The sequence below is a fragment of the Brachycentrus maculatus genome, unplaced genomic scaffold (assembly GCF_059751285.1).
Source record: "Brachycentrus maculatus isolate JH-2025_06_01 unplaced genomic scaffold, ASM5975128v1 h1tg000326l, whole genome shotgun sequence".
Classification (NCBI taxonomy): Eukaryota; Metazoa; Arthropoda; class Insecta; order Trichoptera; family Brachycentridae; genus Brachycentrus; species Brachycentrus maculatus.
The window spans coordinates 2,809,973-2,832,282 of NW_028281075.1; positions in this window are offsets into that span (position 1 = coordinate 2,809,973).

The following is a 22,310-nucleotide window of genomic DNA, read 5'->3' on the forward strand; positions in this document are numbered from 1 at the left end:
TTTTCGGTGATTTTAAAATGATGCGGAATGCATCGAAACACTTGTCACAATGGATTTGAATGATCTCTCCGATCCATAACCGGAAACACATTGCGAGACCGAGTAAGAAATACCGACATTCGGAGCATGTGTAAGACGGAGGATGTCGTGAGGTGGGGACGACAACGAAGGCGATACTGGAAGGAACATATAAACAGAATGTCAGAAGACAGACTTCCACGTATCGCCCTCTAAGGCAACCCTGAAGGACGCAGACGCCCAGGCAGACCACCGAAAAGATGGAAAGACAGCTGGGAGCCGACATCCCAAGAGCGACATGCGGAGGCACAAACAGATCCCTAGGATCTACAAAAAGAAGAAGAAGAAGATTTTAATGAAAAGTGGTGTTTACCAAGTAATACTTAAAATAAAATCGTGTGAATGTGAATAACACCCATAAAAAACGTAAATGATACATATTATTTAACCCTTTGTTATTTTACCTTATTATTCCTAAAGGCTGAGTTTATTACCGGTCGAATGGTTTCAATTGGCAATAGACAGCAAATCGATCATTTTAACTCAAATATTTAAACCTTTCAATAGTTTAATCCATGTATAGATTTAACAGTTAGAGTGACATTACACATCCCTGTTTAACACCTTAAGAGATGCCAAATCAAGAAAAAAATAACCATTTACTCTGATGCTTACAGTGTTATCCTCGTAAAAGACTGCAATGCCTTAGATAAGTTTACGCTTACTCCATACACAGATAACCTTTCCATAGTTTCGTTATATCAATGCTTTATATGATTATTATTTTTATTATTAAATTTTTATTTGAAAACGCACTTTCATGATAATAAATACATAATTTTATTTTTACGACATGTAGTTCAACGCTTCAAAATAATAATAAAAATTTTGATCTAATTAATTTTCTGAATAAAGTGTGTAAAATGTCCCCGTTATGCAGAACTATGAAGTATAATAGTAGCTCACTATCACTCTAATAATAGCTTCATGCATACAGAACCAGTCCGAGGAGTCAATATTTACTATGTAGATTTTAAATTTGCATTTTAACTGCATATGTTCGTCTTAAAAGATAATCTCGCAATTATTAGGGTGTGTTTCGTTTTTTCATATAAATCACATAATTACGTATAAATTGCTGATAAACGAACAATTATGTACAACATTTTAAGTGTGTCCACAAATCTGGATTATTTCCACTTAGGAGTTGTTTTTTCACATTTCTTGACATTTCAACATAGATGAAGAAGAATATGGTAGTCAGGGCATTTACACACGTGTTACATTCACTAATTCTACTCCTCATTGACAACCACACCACTCAAATTCTTGAAACTCCTAGATATATCTAAGAGTTCTAAAAATTTGAGTAGTGTGGTTGTCAATCATGGGTAGAATTGTTGAATATTACACGTGTGTAAAGTGATCACTTAACCAAGCCTTTAACAGCTGGTAAACCCTCTAAATGCCCAGACTCCTTATTCTTGTTCATCTATGTTGAGATGTCAAAAAAATGTAACAATTATGTATATATGAATCGAACTAATTTCAATTTCTCAGATGCATGTGCGGCAAAACGATGATGATAGAAGTTCGAATGATGATATAAGTATTGAATGCAAGACTGAGATAAGCATTATCGATAAAATTAAGATATGTGTTGAGATAGTTTGGGCATGTGGAACGAATGAGTGAGGCATGTAACAAATAATGAGAGTAATTTAAAAAAATAAATTATTTGAAATATAAATAATTATATACTTAAAAAATTTACATTTATTTCAATAGATTTATATTATCCACTGACACTTCGTGATGGAATTGCATTTTAATATATTATTAGATTAAAACCAATATTTTTAGCTTTTCCACTTTATTTTTATTTGACCAGCGACCGGGTTTCGTCGTTACCGACATCATCAGTCTGATGATGTCGGTAACGACGAAACCCGGTCGCTGGTCAAATAAAAATAAAGTGGAAAAGCTAAAAATATTGGTTTTAATCTAATAATACATATATTTCCAATTTCAACAGCAGTATCTAGTAAAATAGTGGTATCCAGGTAAGTCAAGTTGTATTTTACAGTAGCACATTGAGAAACGAACTTTAAATTATTGTCTAACGTACTCGTACATTATAATGTAGAGTGGTATCACAGGATATGCAAAAGTATAACGCGAGTTGATATTCCCGTATAATATATTTATCGAGAGTGGATGGGTTTATTGTGCCTCTCAGAACAATAAATCCGCCTTACTTACAGTGGGTGCGTTCAACTCCCCATGACACAACATGACTTTCGGCTTACTCCTGTTTTGTTATAATTATTGTGCTGATACATAAGATACTGTGCCTTAGGGTGGGGTAAACTAAATAGGAACTATATTAAGCAGGTTTTTTTTTCAACAAAAAAGGTACCAGAACTCACTTCATGACAAGCTTTTTAATATAAATTTAAAAAGCAAAATAAAATTAAAAATTATTTAAACATTCATTACAATACCATATTTGATCCATATTATTAATAATTACCATATCATTATCCTTATACGTCTTTTTAAATATTGTGTGTTCTTTATTTATTTATATTAAGTGTTACTTATTTACAAAATTAATAATAATAATAATAATAAAACCCTTATCCGAGCAATGGTGCATAGGGCACTGCGTCATATAAACGCGGTGTTATCTTGATCGTTTACACATGAAGGAAAGGTGATCAGCCCTCCGCTTCAGGTACCAGTCCAGGGTAATATTGAATAAATATGAAAGCGAAAAAATCACTAATATTTATTTCACCCCCCTTGAGAATCGAACCCGGGACCTCCAGAACGGTAGCCGAGCGTGCTAACCATTACGCTACGGAGGCGGACAGAATAAAAAAAAATCCAAAAAAAAAAAAAAAGTGATTGATGTATTCGTAAAACATGTGTTTGAATCCCCGTTTTTGAACTAATCAATGTGTTTTTTTTGTTGCTAAGTGTACGTTTGAGAGATTTGTAACTTGTAAATGATTTTATTTAAGATATACTACTATATACATCGTGAGGAAAATACACATAAAGCCTCATTACTCTTAATTTTAAATAGGTATATTTTTTAATGCTTATCAAGCCAAAATATTATTTTAGAAGTTTGTTGCCTAAAAAATGGTGCCTTGGTGAATTTCAACAATTTTTTAAAATAACCTTTTAAACAGATTTATATTATCCACTGACAATTCGTGATGGAATTGCATTTTTAATAAATTATTAGATTAAAACCAATATTTTTAGCTTTTCCACTTTATTTTTATTTGACCAGCGACCGGGTTTCGTCGTTACCGACATCACCAGACCAGTCTGATGATGTCGGTAACGATGAAACCCGGTCGCTGGTCAAATAAAAATAAAGTGGAAAAGCTAAAAATATTGCTTTTAATCTAATAATTTATTAACCTTTTAAACTATTTTCATATACTTTATGGCACATTTTATAAATTTTATAAAACAAAACAACATAGTTTGAAACCAATTTTTATTGGTAGGTACTTTTTTTTCAGCAACCACATTTACAGAGAATAAAACACTTGTTTTTTTTTCGATTTTAATTTTCTACATTTTAAAACAATCCTCCCTAGTACACACCCTAACATCTCACTCGGTAGTAGATATATCGCATTGGAGGGAATGTGACACGTATATCGCCCTGACAGTATATTGCGATTGTCACCCCGATTCCACTTGTCAATGAAGTTAAGTTCATGCATGAGAGAAAATAGTTTTGATATTAATACGAGAAGGTGATACTGTTTCATTTTGTTGTCTAGATTATATTATTTGATAATGAATAATCCGTCGAATGGGGGTACATTCACTAACGACGTATACAGGTTATTTTGTGTGTACCCATAACACATTAAGGGAAGCTTTCACAAAATGATTTTGAGAATTTAAAAAAAAAACTATAATTTACATTTTAAGCACTAACTTTGTGATTTTCCATTTTATAATTAAAATGTAGCTTTGTAGTAAAATCGCTAAAAATATTTTATTACAAATTAATTATAATGACTACCGGTTTCGAAGCTAACCGCTTCTTTATCAAGACTGATTAATACTAATTTATTCTTTTTTTACAAGACTGATTAATCAGTCTTGATAAAGAATTGGTTGGCTTCAAAACCGGCAGACATTATAATTAAGTTATAATAAAATATTTTTAGTGATTTTAAAACAATGTTACGTCATAATTATTTTTAAAAAATGGGTTTCCTAAAAGTGATATATTGAAAAATTGAAGTGTTTTAAATATTATTTTCGTCGGCAAATAAAAAAAATGTATTTACCTTATGTATGCATAGGCTATTCCAGTGCTCTGCAACCTTTTCCCACCTACGACACACCAAAATTCTTCCTAGAATTCTGCGGCAACCATAAGCTGAAATATATAGGTAAAAAATACAAATACTTTCCTACATATCAAAAATAGACAAATTTATTTTGTCATTGTGTATATACATAATGAATAATTATAAAATGTCAAATGCATTAATTTGACCGCGGCACACCTGAATCCGGCTCGCGGCACACCAGTGTGCCACGGCACACCTGTTGCGGAGCACTGGTGTGCCGTGGCAATAGCCGCTATTCAATGGAATAATAGCAGAGGAAGACCAAGCAATACATGGCATCATCATTTCAAATACTTAATAGTGGTCAGGTCTGGAGTAGGAATAATCGGTGGGTATGTATGAGGAGATGCGTGAATGTGGAAGAAGCGAATATGGTCTGCAATGACAGATTGGTATGGCGATCTATTCTCTCTGCCTACCCCTGCGCGGAAGCAGGGTGATAGTAAGTTAGAAAGTTCATTTACTAGGAGCCAACGAGTCAAATTATGAAATCTTGATTTTCCAATCTGCCTAGACTTTTGAAATCAATTTAACCGATATTATATTTATTTAGAGACTCTTAGAAGCCAGAGTCTTCGAGATAGAATAAGAAACGCCAGGATCAGGGAAATATGCGAATTCGAAGATGTCGTTAGGTGGGGAAGGCAACGAAGGAAGGAGACAATGGTATGCGCATGTGAGAAGAATGGAACCATCCAGACTCCTCCACATCGCACTGTACGGCCAACTCAATGGTAGACGACTCCCGGGCAGACCATCAAAGAGATCATGAATCTATAGCTGGGAATCGACATCGCATCCTTCTTAAAAACAGGCCACAAGGCCAAGAAGAAGAAGAAGAAGATGAATTTATTTAGAGGTAAAAGCTGTGAGAATGTACAATGTACAATGCTAAAATGTCAAAGTCAACCCTTTTAAAAGTTAAGAAAGGAATGCAAAAAATATATATTATCTTACACATTACACATGTATTATTTGCGGGTAAAAATAGACATTATTAGTTCAGAGAGAAGGCTATTTCATTTGTCATATCACAAAACCAGCTTTGAAAGTGGATACTAATTTAGAATAGCCACGATCTGATATAAATCAGGCCTGACTGCAAAATATAATTAACTGCATTACGGACTTGTGTGCACTGGAAAATGTAAATAAATTGTATTATTTCATATCTAAATGTTGTAAATAAAAACAACTCGTAAAATTATAAGCGACATATATTGAAAATCATGTTTTAAGGCGTTTCCTAGTATTACTTTAAAAAATAACATTTTATTCCCTTAATTATGAAATTTTCTACTGCTTTGCTCCAATACCTTTTAAAAATAGTAATATACCAATAAAGGGGTGAGTTTGGTCACAGTTTTATTACCCTCCAGTAAATTTGAATTGCAACATTGCAACAAAGGCCTCGTCTTGAACTTTTCTTTCCTGATGCTCATTTTGTTAGCAGTACAAATTGTACGGTGTAAAACTTTCCGCAGTTGGAAATTACTATTTCCCGAAGAAATGGCTGCTTTTAATAAAACTAACCTTATACTTTGGAAATATATTAATTTTTTTCAATTTTAATCACCGAGCATGCATTTTTTAGGATATGGTAAAAATGTTTATTCTTATGATTAGAAAAAAGACTAAAATTCAAGATTAAAACTATTTTTCTCACAACATTTTGAGTGTGTCCAAATACTTGTTCACAAATCTGGGTTTTCTCCACTTAGAAGTTATTTGTTAATTATTTTGACATCTCAACGTAGATGAATGATTAACAAGCCAATGATAGATTTATTTTTTCTTAATTTTATCGATAATGCTTTTCTCAGCCTTGCATTCTTTCCATATTTTACCATTCAAACATCTATCATACATCGTTTTGGACTCGTCTGAGGGATTTCATTTTGAGCATAGTAAATATATGTTTTAAAAAAGGAAAATTTTAACAGACGAGTAAGCAAATTTCAGTGTTACCATCACAAAATTAAATGTTAAAAGCACGCATCATAATATATATATATATATATATATATATATATATATATATATATATATATATATATATATATATATATATATATATATATATATATATATATATATATATATATATATATATATATATATATATATATATATATATATATATATATATATATTATTTTTAGACATCTCATCAGAGATGAAGAAGAATATGGAAGTCTGGGCATTAACGAGGCCGACGACCGTCATGGGCCGGTTTAATTGATCACTTTATATAACCCGTAAATGCCCAGACTTCCATATTCTTCTTCACATTTGATGAGATGTCGAAAAATAATATGAAAAATAACTCCTACAATTGGAGATAATCCAGATTTGTGAACAAGTATTTAGACACACTCAAAATGTTGTAAATATAATAATAATAATAATAATAAATCCCTTACCGCACCCCAATGGTGCATAGGGCACTGCTTCATATAAACGCAGTGTTTATCTCGATCGATTACACATGAAGGAAAGGTGATCAGCCCTCCACTTCAGGTACCAGTCCAGTGTAATATTGAATAAATATTAGAGTGAAAAAATCACTTATATTTATTAAAACCCCCTGGGAATCGAACCCGGGACCCCCAGAACGGTAGGCGATCATGCTGACCATTACACTACGGAGGCGGACAAATACATAATATAATTTATAGTTATTCGCAGAATGCGTGCAGTTGTTGTGTGAATGCGGTTAGACCTAATAGGCTTAATGGCAAACTCAATAATAGAATTTACGAAACGTACACAGATACACGTATACGGCATTCTTCCTTAGCTAGAAAACGACAAAAGCGGATAATAAATGTGCATTTGATAATAACAAACCGCGAGCAGAACGAGTCTAATATAATAAATTGAATCACGAAGTGCTGTAACCTACGCCAAAATGCAACCATATGTTGAAGTAACAATATATTATATTGAAATGCATACCCGAGTTTCTGCGTGCGCATAATGTGTGCAGTCGGTTTATGCGGACATGAGGCGTAATATTTTACATGCCCACATAATGTAGGAATCACAGTTTGAAGTCAAATGTACATATTATAATCTTGCTCGTCTTTTAGATTGAAAGAATCCAAGCTTGATGTAATCTTTCATAATGTAAGGACTCCAGTTTTATGTCAAACATACATATTATAAACATGGTCGTCTTTTACAAGCATAATTTCTTTATGTAATCCAATCTTTAAGTAATATTTCCTAATGTAAGAATCCTAGTTTGAAGTCAAACTTACGTTTGTCTAATAATCTTGCTTGTCTTCTATGTACGGCTAAGAATTGAAATATATACATTTATCTACTGTATCAAAAAACAGGAAGATAACCCACTCGACAAAAGAAAGTTTCCATGTAAAACTATCACTTTTTTTCAATAAATAATATCAGATGTCAAGAAGCACACTGTCCGCCACGAGCAATTTCGCGTGTGTTGGTGGTAATTTCAACAGATGTCATTTCGGTTAAAAAAACACATTTTTACATGTCACAGTTAAAAATATCTGTAGCATGTCTATTGAAAGACGCACTTATTTGAATTCAACCTTGTGTAAAAATCGAAGCATCGGTAAATACCTAAATATAATAAACCTTTTTAATTTAAATATCATATATCATAACCATGAAAAAGTTATTGAACCAGCTATTAGTGAAAACTAGTAACTTATCAAACAATGAACTCAAAAACCTTGTTTTTTGACCGAAAATAGGAGAGGTTTCTTAATGCCTAGCTCTTTCATTTAGTAACGATATCAAATTGTTATTGGTGGTACGTTATTAAAAATAGAAATCAAGACAGAGTGAGATTGAAAACAGAAACTCTGACTCAGGACTCAGATTCCGCAAATACGCAATACTGAAGGACACCACTCAATTTCACATAAACTTTTAATACAAATTTTGTTTTTTACTTTAAATCAAATTTTCATTCTCAATAAACCCCTCAGGAGGTGAATAGTCACAAAAAACACAATTTTACAAAATGGTATAACGTTTATATTTATCACGTTTTTGAAAATCCATATAAATTGGAAATTACAGTCATTGAAACGTATGAATAATGTGATTTAAATTTACTATCAGCAATAAAGAAAAATTTATATTATTGTATCGTGGTCCACTTTATAAAAAAAAATACATTTAATCCGTATTTGTATAAATTTTCTAAGTGATTCAAATATATTTTTTACAATTTTTATTATTATTCGTGAATTTTCCGCTAATCGTCGATAAAATTATGAGTTTTGACTTGAAACATATTCAAAATTATTATTCGTTATTTAAGCTTTTTATTTTTGTCGGTGAATTGAATTGAATGTAAGTTACATGCGAATTTCAAGATTAATTTTTTCTACCTTTGAATATAAATTTCAGTAGAATGCACGAACATCGTTGTAATTCGGATTTGCATTCATGTCTTATGGAATTAATGTGAAGAATAATAAAACAAATTTTATGTCAATAAAATTAATAATAGCCGTCATAATAGTAATCGTGCCGTTGGTTTATTTTATCAAAATTAAAAGAAAAAATAATATGAAAAAATTACAGTCTGAATGAAAATATTTAATATTAATATATTGTTATTTTGAAAACCAAAATAGGATAATTTACATAAGCATAACACCTTATTCAACGAAAGTTTTGAGAAAAAAAAACTTGATCATTAATTCATATAAAATCTTGTAACCACTAGAAAGGATGATAATTGATTAAGTCGATTCGTTATGTATTCAAAAATATCTCAGATATAGAATACCTTTTTTTTCTTCTTATCCTTACACGCATCTAATGATGCATAGGGCACTGAATCAATTTAATGCAATGTTAATTTAATTTTTTAATTATATGAATGCAAGATAATCAGTACATTGCGTCGGGTATCATCTAGGGTAATATTAATAATAGTATTAAGTAAATATTGGACCAAAATGTTATTTATTTTTATTTTTACCCCCTTGGTAATCGAACCCGGGACCTTTGGCATGATAGGCAAATACGGGCAACCATTACACTATGGATGCGGATAAATAAAATAATTGTAAAAAATACTTCATTTTTTTAAAAATTATTTTTGAAAATGGAATAAAAGAGTCATAAGTCGTATGAGAATGTAACAAATATGATCACTAGTCTTGTGAATATATGTCACATTTGCCAAACACACCCTGCGTGCACTGACAAACGCATTCAACAAGTCTGTGATGAATTGGCTCGTGAAGTGACGCAGTCACCCGACAGGCTACCGGATGATAATACAAACATAAAGTAAGGACATGCACAGCAAGAGACGCTGGCAATTTGTATATGTCACACGATTGTATCGGGAGCCTGCCTCCGTATAGGGAGAGACCACTGCGCCGATTGTATTCAGATATAAAAGCGAACGTGTTGCATTGCGCTTAAGAGCTTATTTTACATAACGCAAATGCGTGTATTGTATTATGTACGACTATAAAACGAAAATGAAAATGCATCAAGCCAAGTTTCTCTCGACCTCTCTACATCCAGTGTAATATTTAAAAGGCATTTATAAACATAAAAATACGTTAAAACTTAAAAAGCGAGTAAGTAATTCAAAATAGGAAGTGTATCAAAATTTAAATTATATTACACGCGTTTGTTCAAATGCCATTTTGTGTCCGAAATAATACTTAGAGTGCTTGTGCACTACACGGAATTTTACTGTCCGGCAATCCGGTTAGTATGAAAAAACGGATGATTGTCATGTGTACTTGTCCGTCTTTCTCCGGATCGGTGCGCGATCACGGTGCGCTTGAACTCGATCACGCTAAACTGTCGTAGTCGCTTTTATTTGAAAAAGAACGGACTGCCGGACAGTAAAATCCCGTGAAGTGTACAAGCGTCCTTAGTGCTCGGTGGCATACACCAAAGCCGAGATGGCCAAATGACCGCTGTGATCATTGAAATAACCAGTAGATCCATTTAAAAAAAAAACTTTAAAAATTGCGATATAACTAATCTCTTGATAAGAAATCAAATTCCTTATTGAGATCTGAAAAATCTTGATAAGGAATTTTTAATTTTTAAGTATTAATAATTTTTTAAATATTTGTATTTATTTATTATAAACAGTGTTTTTAAGCAATTTTTTATTGATTTAAAAAAAGGGAATGAGTATAGATGTGTGCATTGTACGTAGTTTGCTTAATCGAGATAAATTGTTATGTTACACATATCCTCTGTAAATTTAACCATCGAAATACATACATACCTGGAATACATAAAACGAAGAAGCGAAGAATGTTAGCAAATACAATGTGGTGTGGCGCTCTATCCTCAGTGCCTTTCCCTGTGGAACGAAATAAAATACTTTAATTCATGTACATTAATTGATTTATTTGTATTGAGCAGACGCAATAAAACTATTGAAGTTTCACAATTTCATTCAAGCGTAGAAAAAAAAAGTCACGTTTTTGCTTGGAATTTTCTCTTATTATAAGACGACTTTTACACAAAATACTTTCACATGTGTACCTGTCCATGATATGACAAATCTTAAAAACGCTAGAAAATATATAAAAACGACATGTTTGATTAAAATTTGCAAAGTTTTATCAGTTCGTGAAAGAAGCTAATGGCTGAATATAGCGCACGAGATTTAAGTAAATAATAATACATTTCCAAAGGTCATGCCATATGACAAATAGAAATTGTTACGTCGTTTGGCTCGTATTAATTTATTGTTCAAGGTATTCACTATAGCATGAGGCATTGTATGACTTGTGGCACGAAGAAAATTAACGACTATTTTATATTTTACAATCGAGCCAATAACTAGGTTCTCTATCTATTAAATTCTTCCTCCAAGTTATATAAAACTCGCGACACGAACCAATTGTTCGCTGAACGTTTATTAATATAATTATAATTTATGTTAGTAAACATAACGTCTGGAAATTAATTAATAAAAACTGTATTTTAGACCCCATTATTCATTTTAAAGTATGTATAATGGTACTGCAATGGCATTCATTACTTGTACATTTGAATAAAGCACGTCTAATTGGTGGATATCTTAACTTACCGATTATCGTAACCGATTATTTTTTCTACTTTTAAAAAGTTTACTAAGGAAAGAATCGCTAATTGAAGTCTGTTTCTAAATTATAAAAAAAATATATGCATTAAAGAGCGACCTTACAAAAAAATAAAAATACAACAACCATATTATTTATTGGTTTTACGTCAACTTTGAGGAATCGTATGATTATTTCAATTTTAAAATAATTCACTTGTATAATCAACTTTTGAGTTTATAATGTAAACACAACTTGTTTTGAAAGCCAAAACTCAGCAAAAAATCTTCGTATCATCCACATTGCTCTCTTTATAACATACTGGCCGATTATTCCAAGTGCTGACCTGATTACTTTAAAATATTTAACATACTTGATCATGCTAAATTTTCTTTGGTATTTCTCTACTTGTATCTACATCTTCATTCGTCTCATTAATAAGTTTTGCTGTTCTTTCTTTACTCATTCGTTCCACATGTCCAAACCGTCTCAATACACCTTTCTTAATTCTATCAAAATTATTTATCTCAGCCGTGCATTCTTTTTTTTAATTTCACCATTCAAACATCTACCGTACCAAGTTCGGCCGAGTGATCGCATTTCAACTGCATTCAGTCAACGTCATTATTGTTTTGCTAACTCCATAGTTCAATTCCATATATAAGAGTTGGTACCAGGACTCACGGCGATATAAAAATAAGAATTTTCTACTAAACAACCTAATCTTTAACATTTTTCGCCGATATTTTGTGACACATTTTATAAACTTTATAAAATAAAACTACTTTGTTTTTAACCACTTCTTATTGGTACTTTTCTCCAACCGGTTTCGACAAGAACTTTGTCATCATCATCGTTAAACATGTACATACTTTTAACCCTGATGATGACAAAGTTCTTGTCGAACCGGGTGGAGAAAAATGCTTAAAAACAAACTACTTTTATTTTACAATTTCAATTTATTTTTCTTTACTTAATGAATGCATGACAAGAATATCTTTAAAAACAAAAAATGTTTTACTATCGTACTGATTTCTTACAATACGTGTTTATTACATACTAGTATTATAATTAATATAATTCAGGTAATTTCACTTTCATTTGCTTCCTCTAATCTTCTGCACGTAGTATTCTTAATTGAATATTTAGTTGGCATTGGTACCTGTATACGTGGCCGTTCTGGTACATGTACCGATATAGGGTACACAGCCACACATCGCATTGTGTAAGGCGGGAATCGTGACCAGTCTGTACCACTACCCACGTGACACACAAGCGCCCATAACACCCACCGTATGCAGTTTCCTTGTGCCCCACATACTCGTACATACATGCAAAATGTAAGGAAATAATACCTCTATTCAGATGCGTTGCCAGTTGCGTAAATATTTACTGAAACAACCTTAGAAAAGAAAAACAAAAAGTAAAATTACCAACGTGGTGACAACAAACCTATTACAATGAATTTGGTTAGGTTAGGTTATGTATATAAAATAATCCGGGTTCAAATAAAAGAGTCCCTGCTCAATAAAAGCTTTCTAAATCCAATAATAGATGGTTCTTGTGAACTTAATCATGGAACGTCATGAGATTGATCATATATCGCTCACTCCTTTCAAGAACGTCATAAATAAAGAAACTTGATTTTTCAGGAGATCGTTTTTAAAGTTTAAAAATATAATACAATGTATTAAAAATAAATATCAGGTCACTTATTGAACTTTTTACTGTGAAACAAATCTTTTTAGGTAAAACCTGAAGGTTTTTTCTCCATTTAAAAAATATTTATTTTATTTAAAAAAATAATTAAACAATACCTTTTCTTCAAAATGCAAAAACAACACTTTCTGCTCTGTAGCGGGTAAATATTAATTTAAAAATGTGCCTCTTTTGCTGGGATAGAGTACATTTTTTAGCATTCCGAAAACATATACAACTGAAAATTACGAATTTTGATTTATGACGTTCTTGAAAGGAGTGCGCGATATGTATGATATGACTTTCAAAATTAGTTTAGAGTAGTTGTCAATTATGGGTAGAATAGTGAATGTCACACTTTAAAATGATCACTTAACCAGCCTATGATAAGTCGTAAGCCATATTCTTGTTCATCTATGTTGAGATGCCAAAAATTTCCAAAATGGCTAGATATATGATCAATCTCAGGACACAGTACATATTTTATAAAATTAAACGACTTTGTTTTCACCACTTTTTTGTACACTTTAACCTATCAGTTTCGACAAGAACCTTGTCATCATCAGGGTTTATAAAATTCTAGAACATTAAAATACTCATAGTTAATTACATTCCCTTACACACACTCCGTAAAAAATTATTTAAAAAAAATTCTACTAATTTTATAAGTATTTTAATGTTTTAGAATGTAATAAACCCTGATGATGACAAGGTTATTGTCGAAACCGGTAGATTAAAGGGTACTTTTAATAAAAAAGTGGTAAAAACAAAGTTGTTTAATTTTATAAAGTTTATAAAATGTGCCACAAAGTATCTGCGAAAAACATTCAAGAAACAGTACATATTAGTTTGCAACAATCATCTATGTTGGATTTAAGTCAAATTCTTTTTTAGAAGAGACCATTTTAATTGTATTCAATATCCAAAAACACGATTTTAAATTTTCATATGCAGTTTATAATTTTACCAGTAAAAAAAAGTTAAAATAACTCCTTTGTGTAGAAACCTAGATCATACATATTTGTTTTTTCTCCACATAGGGGTTATGTTCACATTTTGACATTTCAATATAGATGAAGAAAAATATGGATAAAAATAACTTCTGAGTTTAAGAAACCTAGATTTATAAAAATAAATTTGGACACACTCAAAATGTCGCGTATAATAATTCAATTCAATAATTTAATGTTTTTGGTAGGAAAGGCAAAATATTCCGCAAGTATAATGTCCAGACATAACGTGCCAATGACAAACAAAAGCCGGTTCCTTCTTCCATAAACGAAAAGTAAGTTTAGCAACAGACGGCGTTAGGAACTCCTGAAATGGGCTAAAAGTTCGACAGGAATTTCGGGACTTGAGCCAAGCCCAGAGCCAGACAACAGTGGTCTTATCTCTCCGTGTTCATCTATAGCGCTTTACGCCATGATAAGTGTCTCGTTTACACGGCATAACTGGCCTCCTGAGTACTAAAAAATTACCCGCGGGCAGGATTTGGAACAACTTTTGACTGAAAATATAGTACGATATTCACTTAAAGCGTATGCTGAAGGTTCAAAGCATCCATAGAGTTTTATACTATGGAAAATATTATACACAATATTGTTAAAAATTTAAGTTTAAATACAGTACAACATTCACTTAAAGCGTATGCTGAAGTTTCGAGCATCCATATTGTTTTTTTTTATATTGGGAAACATTGTACTGAATATTGTTGATAATTTAAGTTTAAACACAGTACGACATTCACTTAAAGCATATGCTGAAGGTTCAAAGCATCCATAGAGTTTTATACAATGGAAAATATTATACGCAATATTGTTTATAATTCAAGTATATACAGTATGATATTCACTTACAGCGTATGCTGAAGGTTCAAAGCATCCATAGAGTTTTATACATTGGGAAATATTCTTCACAATATTGTTAATAATTTAAGTATAAATACAGTACGACATTCACTTGAAGCATATGCTGAAGGGTCAAAGCATCCATAGATTTTTATACATTGGGAAATATTATTCTCAATATCGTTAATAATTTCAGTATAAATACAGTACGACATTCACTTAAAGCGTATGCTGAAGGTTCAAAGCATCAATAGAGTGTTATGCATCGGGAATTATTCTACAAAATATTGTTAATAATTTAAGTACATATAAATACAGTACGACATTCACTTTAAGCATATGCTGAAGGTTCAAAGCATCTATAGAGTTTTATACTATGGAAAATATTATACACAACATTGTTCATAATTTAAGTATAAATACAGTACGTTATTCTCTTAAAGTGTATGCTGAAGGTTCAAAGGATCCATAGAGTTTTATACAATAAAAATATTCCATACAATATTGTTAATAATTTACTGAATTTACTGAAGTTTCGTGTGAAAAATTGGTACGATAAAGTATTTCAAATAAGTGAAAATGGTCAGTTCAGGAGTCGAAATAATCGGCGGGTATGAAGATGCATGAATGAAGAAGAGGCAAATGTTGTTTGCATATTGTGGTGTTTAAATATCTCGCAGGGGTCTGCGAGGAAGCAGCGTGATGGTTAATCAGTATGTTTCAAAAATTAAAATTAAAACATAATTTTTTTTTTGATTATTTTAATGCGTAATAATTGACCCCATATAGACCAGAAAATATGAAAATTACAGATACATGTTTTTAGTGGGTAACTTGAAAACATGGATCTTGAAGTAATCTAGATTAAATAATTACTCCACAATATATGTATATAATGTTCATGTAAAAGCACTGAAAATAAATAATTGAATAGAATTTCTAAATGAATGAAAAAAATATTGAAAGAATCCCAGATTGAGTGCATTTTCCTCGGTTACATTTTTTGCTGAAGTAAATATATACCTTTTAACTTATTTTTTCATGTGCTTGTGCATGTATGATTGACATTGATGGTCTTTCTATCTCTGCCTACCCCTGCGGAAAAGCGCAGTGATGGTTATTTAGTAGTTACTTTTTAGTTCGTTTTTATTTTTTAAAGTATTTGGTACCTAAAAATTAATTAACGAATCACACGAATAACGTTGTAATTATATAAAAAAAAATTTAAAAACTGAAAATTCTTGGCACTAGAAACGTTTTTATACTGATTTCCCTTTGCGAGTTTATTTTGGATACTTTTTACCTGTCATATATTATATTTTTATTTATATAGATAAAAACACGCCGCTATTTAATGTTGTGTCAAAATTTCAAACAAATCAGTGAATTATTTTATTTTATTTTGTTAAAAGATTTTGAACAAACGAACATCGTTCGAACATCGAAACAAACAACTGTTCTAGTACACTAAATTTTATTTTTTTTTTTTTAAATAAACTTGATGTCATAAATCACCATTTCAGAGAGCTCATAAAACATCTGAAGTCGGAGTCATAATGTCCCTTCATACAGGATACATTAAATTATATGACAGCTATATTTTTTATCAACGAAATCAGTTTATTTAATTAAAACAACGTTAACCCGTTAAATCGCAATATCGCAGTAACCTTCGCCGGTAATATTTTGCGTATAAAAAGTTTAATGCTTCCTTGTCATGAACGACACTGGGAGAACTGCTTATCAAAACATTCAACCCTTTATCCCTCTTCAAACGTTAACTGGATACACAAATATTCATTTGGAATGATATTTTCTTACAATAAAAGTTTGGCGGGTAGAAAAATCGTTAATGAACGCGAGGGGTGATACCAAACCCCCGAATTTTTGTTCAACCCCCTCCATCCCCCCTTTCTTGTTGAGCAGACAAACGATCGCGTTTTACTAAGGGATGCGAGCATCACGGGGGTGAATTTGCAATTAATACGCAACGATAATAATATTACTTACATGTGTACATGCACATAAATCTTTGTACGTTATATGTCAGACTTTTTTTTCTAATAAAATATGTTTTAAACACAAAACTCTGTCTCTGCTTAATAAAAGCTTTCCTCATTCCAACACATGTAGATGGCGAACTCATATCTTGTGCTGTGTCATGAGATTGATCAATATATCTAGGAGATCCAAAAATTTGAGTTGTGTGGTTGTCAATCATAGGTAGAATTGGTGAATATTACACGTGTGTAATCAAGTAGTGTCGGGTTGTGGTCCCGTGTTTAGTGTCGCGGACTCTTGAGTCAGATTTTCTCGGTTCGAACCCACTCTACCACAATTTGATAACTTTTTGTAATAATAAGCCGCTTAGGCTCACAGAAATAGTATTAAATTGAGGTATTTTTGTAAATAATTAAAAAACAATGATTTCTCTTTTCTTTTACTAAAAAAAGTACCGACCTAAGAAGGAAATGTAAATAGTTTGTAAATTTAGTTTTTGCCGTCTGTCATTTAAAACTGAGTAAAATGTTGAAAAAAATTATTGATCGAATTATATTTATTACCGTTCTTATAAATATATTATATTTAGATTTAAATTTTTCAAAAGGGAGGTTTTAACGAAATGATTTGGAGAATTAAAAAATAACTATAAAATATATTTGAAGCACTAAATTTGTGATTTTCCTTTTTATAATTAAAATGTAGTTTTTTTTTAAATCACTACAAATATGTTATTATAACTTAATTTTAATGTCTACCGGTTTCGAACCTAATCGCTTCTACAATATATCGAGACTGATTAATACCATTAATCAGTTTTGATAAAGAAGTGGTTAGCTTCGAAACCGGTCGACATTAAAATTAAGTTAAAATAACATAGTTATAGTGATTTTAAAACAAAGTTACATTTTAATTATAAATAATGATTTGTTTTTAATTTATGTTTTACTTAGTAAATACCACTACTTCTTAAAATATATCGTGACATGTGTTTCGATGCATTCCGCATCATTTTGAAATACTGTATGACGATTGCATGTTTCATAATGATGCGAAATGCATCGAAACATGTGTCACTGTAGACTTTAAGAAATATATGAAATAATACATACATTGAAAATGGATAGATTTTTCAACAAAATGACTGCCGGATCAATTAATGAAATAATGATTTGTTTAATATGATATATTCCTGTACGAAGTTGAAACCATGCATACCTTTTACCATGCACATTTCACAAAAATCAATGATTTCTTAATTCCGTCTGGACATAATGGCGCACAGCTTTATAGCAACCGATCAGAATAATTAAATTATTTAAACATTGCATTAACATATTACGGGGAAACTGTTCTGCAGTTTGACATATTCCACAAGTCAATCCCCGTGGCTAGCTCAGCTGGTGTCGTTATCGAGAAGAAATCGTGACTTGTTTAATCAATCGAAAGCCTACGGTCTATAATATAGGAGAGTTTAGTTGAATTCCTTAGCAGGTTTGGAGTTAATGTTACCTACATGAACAATAACGCAAAGTGCAACTATGTATGCATACCTGTACATAAATATGTCCCTATTAGCGCTGGCATTCTTGAGTAACGCTTCTAAATCTGACGCAAATGATCGAAATATAACACCGAATCAAATAAAGCTTTCTTTAAAAGAATTCATCAAATCATTTGGTTTTTGAATTCATTCATTTAAATCTCATCAGTGCACAAATTCGACCTAGCTTCTAAGATGATTCATAATTTGACATCAAAAACATAGGCTGTATAGAAATATAAACGGAAAATAAACAACGAATATCATCCCTTAATATCATACTTTACAATAAAGATAATCTCGCCAATCAGTCCACAAATTCAATTGGATGTTGCGTATTCCTAGCTCCTTTGACATTCAAATAATAACAAATACTATCCCAACTAGTTAACCAATAGAAAAACAGTTACCCATTAATCACATCTCTACTGCAATATGATAATAACAAGTTGTCTTCAAACAAAGGGAATGCTAGCTTTAATTTATAGATATTATTTTTGCTGATTAGACACTTTCTCATAAAAATTTCAATCGAAGTAATTTAACAAATACAAAAGTTACACTTTTAATGAGTTTTAATAATCCTGTTATAAGAAAATAATAATGTGGTCTATACTAAAATTTATTCAGTTTTAAAAAAGAGTCTTAAACAAAGAATTGAAAAGTCACTTTATATTTATAATATTTTTAGCTGTACCAAACCACGCGTTGCTGTGGCTCAGTCTGGTTAGATAGAAAAGAAATAAATTATTGTATTGAAACACGTGGGTATTTGAATGCAAAGTTCAATCGATTTGTCAAAACTAAAGGGCAAACAACTTTAGAACTTTTATGATTTTGGAGAAAATATATACAGATATATAAAAAACACGCGTTTATTCAAATGCAATGGTATGTCGAGAATTCAAAGTAATCAGTGAATAACTCTAGAAATTTTCATTTTTGAACAAACTGATTTTAACATTTTTATGTAAAGGAAATGTTGCGGAATTAAAAAAAACTACATCTCTTCATAACGTTACATGTTTTTTGTTACCTCTATTGAAAAAAATAATTTTTCAATACAGGTAACACAAAACATGTAACATTATAACATGTAACATTATAAACGAGAAGTAGTTTTACATTATAACATGTAACATTATAAACGAGAAGTAGTTTTTTTAACGATTTTTAACGATATAAATATTACATATTTATATACGATAAAAAAATTAAACAAACAAACAAAAATTTTAAAAATACATAACGTTGTAAATACATAAAACAAAACGTTTAATTAATAGCAGGCATCAGTAAACCTCAGTTTCAAATTCAATTATAATTTGATTTAAACATTTGTTGGAACTGATTCGCCTCTGCCGTCTCATGTTTGCCGGGGATAAATAAGTAGAGACAACTTGTATAAACGGAAGATAAATTCACATGCACCGAAACTTAACCCCCGAAAAAGCTTAATTGTACTGCTCATACATCCAAACATTAACATACTACACTTGTGACGGGCATGCACCCCCACATCAGCGGGCGCCATCCACCCCTACCAACCGTTGCCGCACGAAGCTTCACTATATCCTCAAATCCTGCTTTAAACCGTTTTGAACAACTCAATATAAACACTTTACTTTTAACTGTATGGTATATGAAATATGTGCGCAGTATTTTCGTACAAAATTTTCAGATTACTCTTAATTTTATTTCCTCTGTTTTACCGAAATAAAGGTATTTCACTAGTTTTTTAAAGGAATGCAAGTAATAATTGGAAAGATTAAGAAGAGTTATTTAAGGTAGTATAGACATGTGGATCGAATGGATAACGAGAGAATGATTAAGAAAATATATATAGTGAATGTGAGCGGGAGAACAGAACGAGGACGGACGAAAAAGCACGATCAGATCAATCAGAACCCGGTGGTGTCAAATGGCTGCGTAATCAGATGGCATGTATGACTATATGTATGGACGTGATGGGAGCTTGGAGTGTATGTCAGGACAGAATAGTGTGGCGTACCATCCTCTCTGCCTTCTCCTGCGGGGGAACGGCATGATGGTGGTAGTAGTAGTAGTAGTACTAGTAGTAGTTTTTGTAGAATTTTGCGCACATGCAGATTCAGTTGGGGTGTTTTTCTGATTCGTGTGAGTCTTTAACATATTATACTTCACAATGCACTTCAATCGTCATCAAATTGAGGGTTCACGTATGTACTTGAGTTTAGAAAATCAGTTGATTAAGGAAATGTATTGTTTTTTTTTAAAGGATACATATTAAGTATAATTTTAAGATAAGTTTATGCAGAGTATTTAGTAATAATAATAATAAAACCCTTATCCGCACCCCAATGGCGCATAGGGCACTGCGTCATATAAACGCAGTGTCATCTTGATGGTTTACACATGAAGGAAAGGTGATCAGCCCTCCGCTTCAGGTACCAGTCCAGGGTAATATTGAATAAATATGACAGTGAAAAAATCACTTATATTTATTTTACCCCCCTTGGGAATCGAATCCGGGACCTCCAGAACGGTAGCCGAGCGTGCCGACCATTACACTACGGAGGCGGACTTGTAAAAATATTTAGAGTGTGTCTAAATATTTTTACAAATGCTGGAAATTGATCCATTTACGTCATTCATTAATAGATTTTTAAACCAGCCAATGACGAGTTGTTTACCATGTAAATATCCAGACTTCCATATTCCCACCCCAATAAATTTCTTTATCTGTGTATAGAAATATTTAAAATTATGTAAATAATAATAATAATAATAAAACCCTTATCCGCACCCCAATGGCGCATAGGGCACTGCGTCATATAAACGCAGTGTTATCTTGATGGTTTACACATGAAGGAAAGGTGATCAGCCCTCCGCTTCAGGTACCCAGTCCAGGGTAATATTGAATAAATATGACAGTGAAAAAATCACTTATATTTATTTTACCCCCCTTGGGAATCGAACCCGGGATCTCCAGAACGATAGCCGAGCGTGCTGACCATTACACTACGGAGGCGGATATGTAAATAATGTATATGTAAATATTTTGAAATTAACTTTCGATTCCCGAATTTCACTATTTCTTCTTCTATCTTCTTTCCTTTTTTTCTTCTAAATAAAGTTTCATTAACAATACAAATACATTGAAAGTTCTGCCGCATTTGCTGGTTCAAAATGATGGATTCATATTATGGCAAGTCAGCCTATATTTGAGTACTCGTATATGGTTAGTTTGTTGATTATACAATCCCTTTAGAATGACCAATCTACTTACCTAATACCTTTCAACTCTCTACGAAATCAACATAAATTTTCTCGGCGCATTTCTCATACATTATATTGCCATACTGTAGACATCTGATCTATATTCTATCTTGTCTCATTTGCATACCACCGAACCTAAAATGGAAATAATTCTCCTTCATTGGCATCGAGAAAGCATTTTTCAGAAGGGTTTAATGTATTACTATTGCGCGCTGAAATGAACATGTCACTTTAGGTGGACAGTGCTTTATATAAGTCTTTATTGAGACTGTCATGTCACATAATGTCTTTAACGATTCAATTAAAATATAATAGGATACTTTCATATAATACATGAGTCGGGAATTTTCGTAAAATTTTCTCTTAGATTTCATTAATTTATTATTAAATATGTAATTTTTTTAAAAATTAATGTATCCTTTTCCTAATTTTTAAGTTTTCCACTATTTTCATTATAAGTCTTCTACTTTTTTTCTTATTGTAGGCC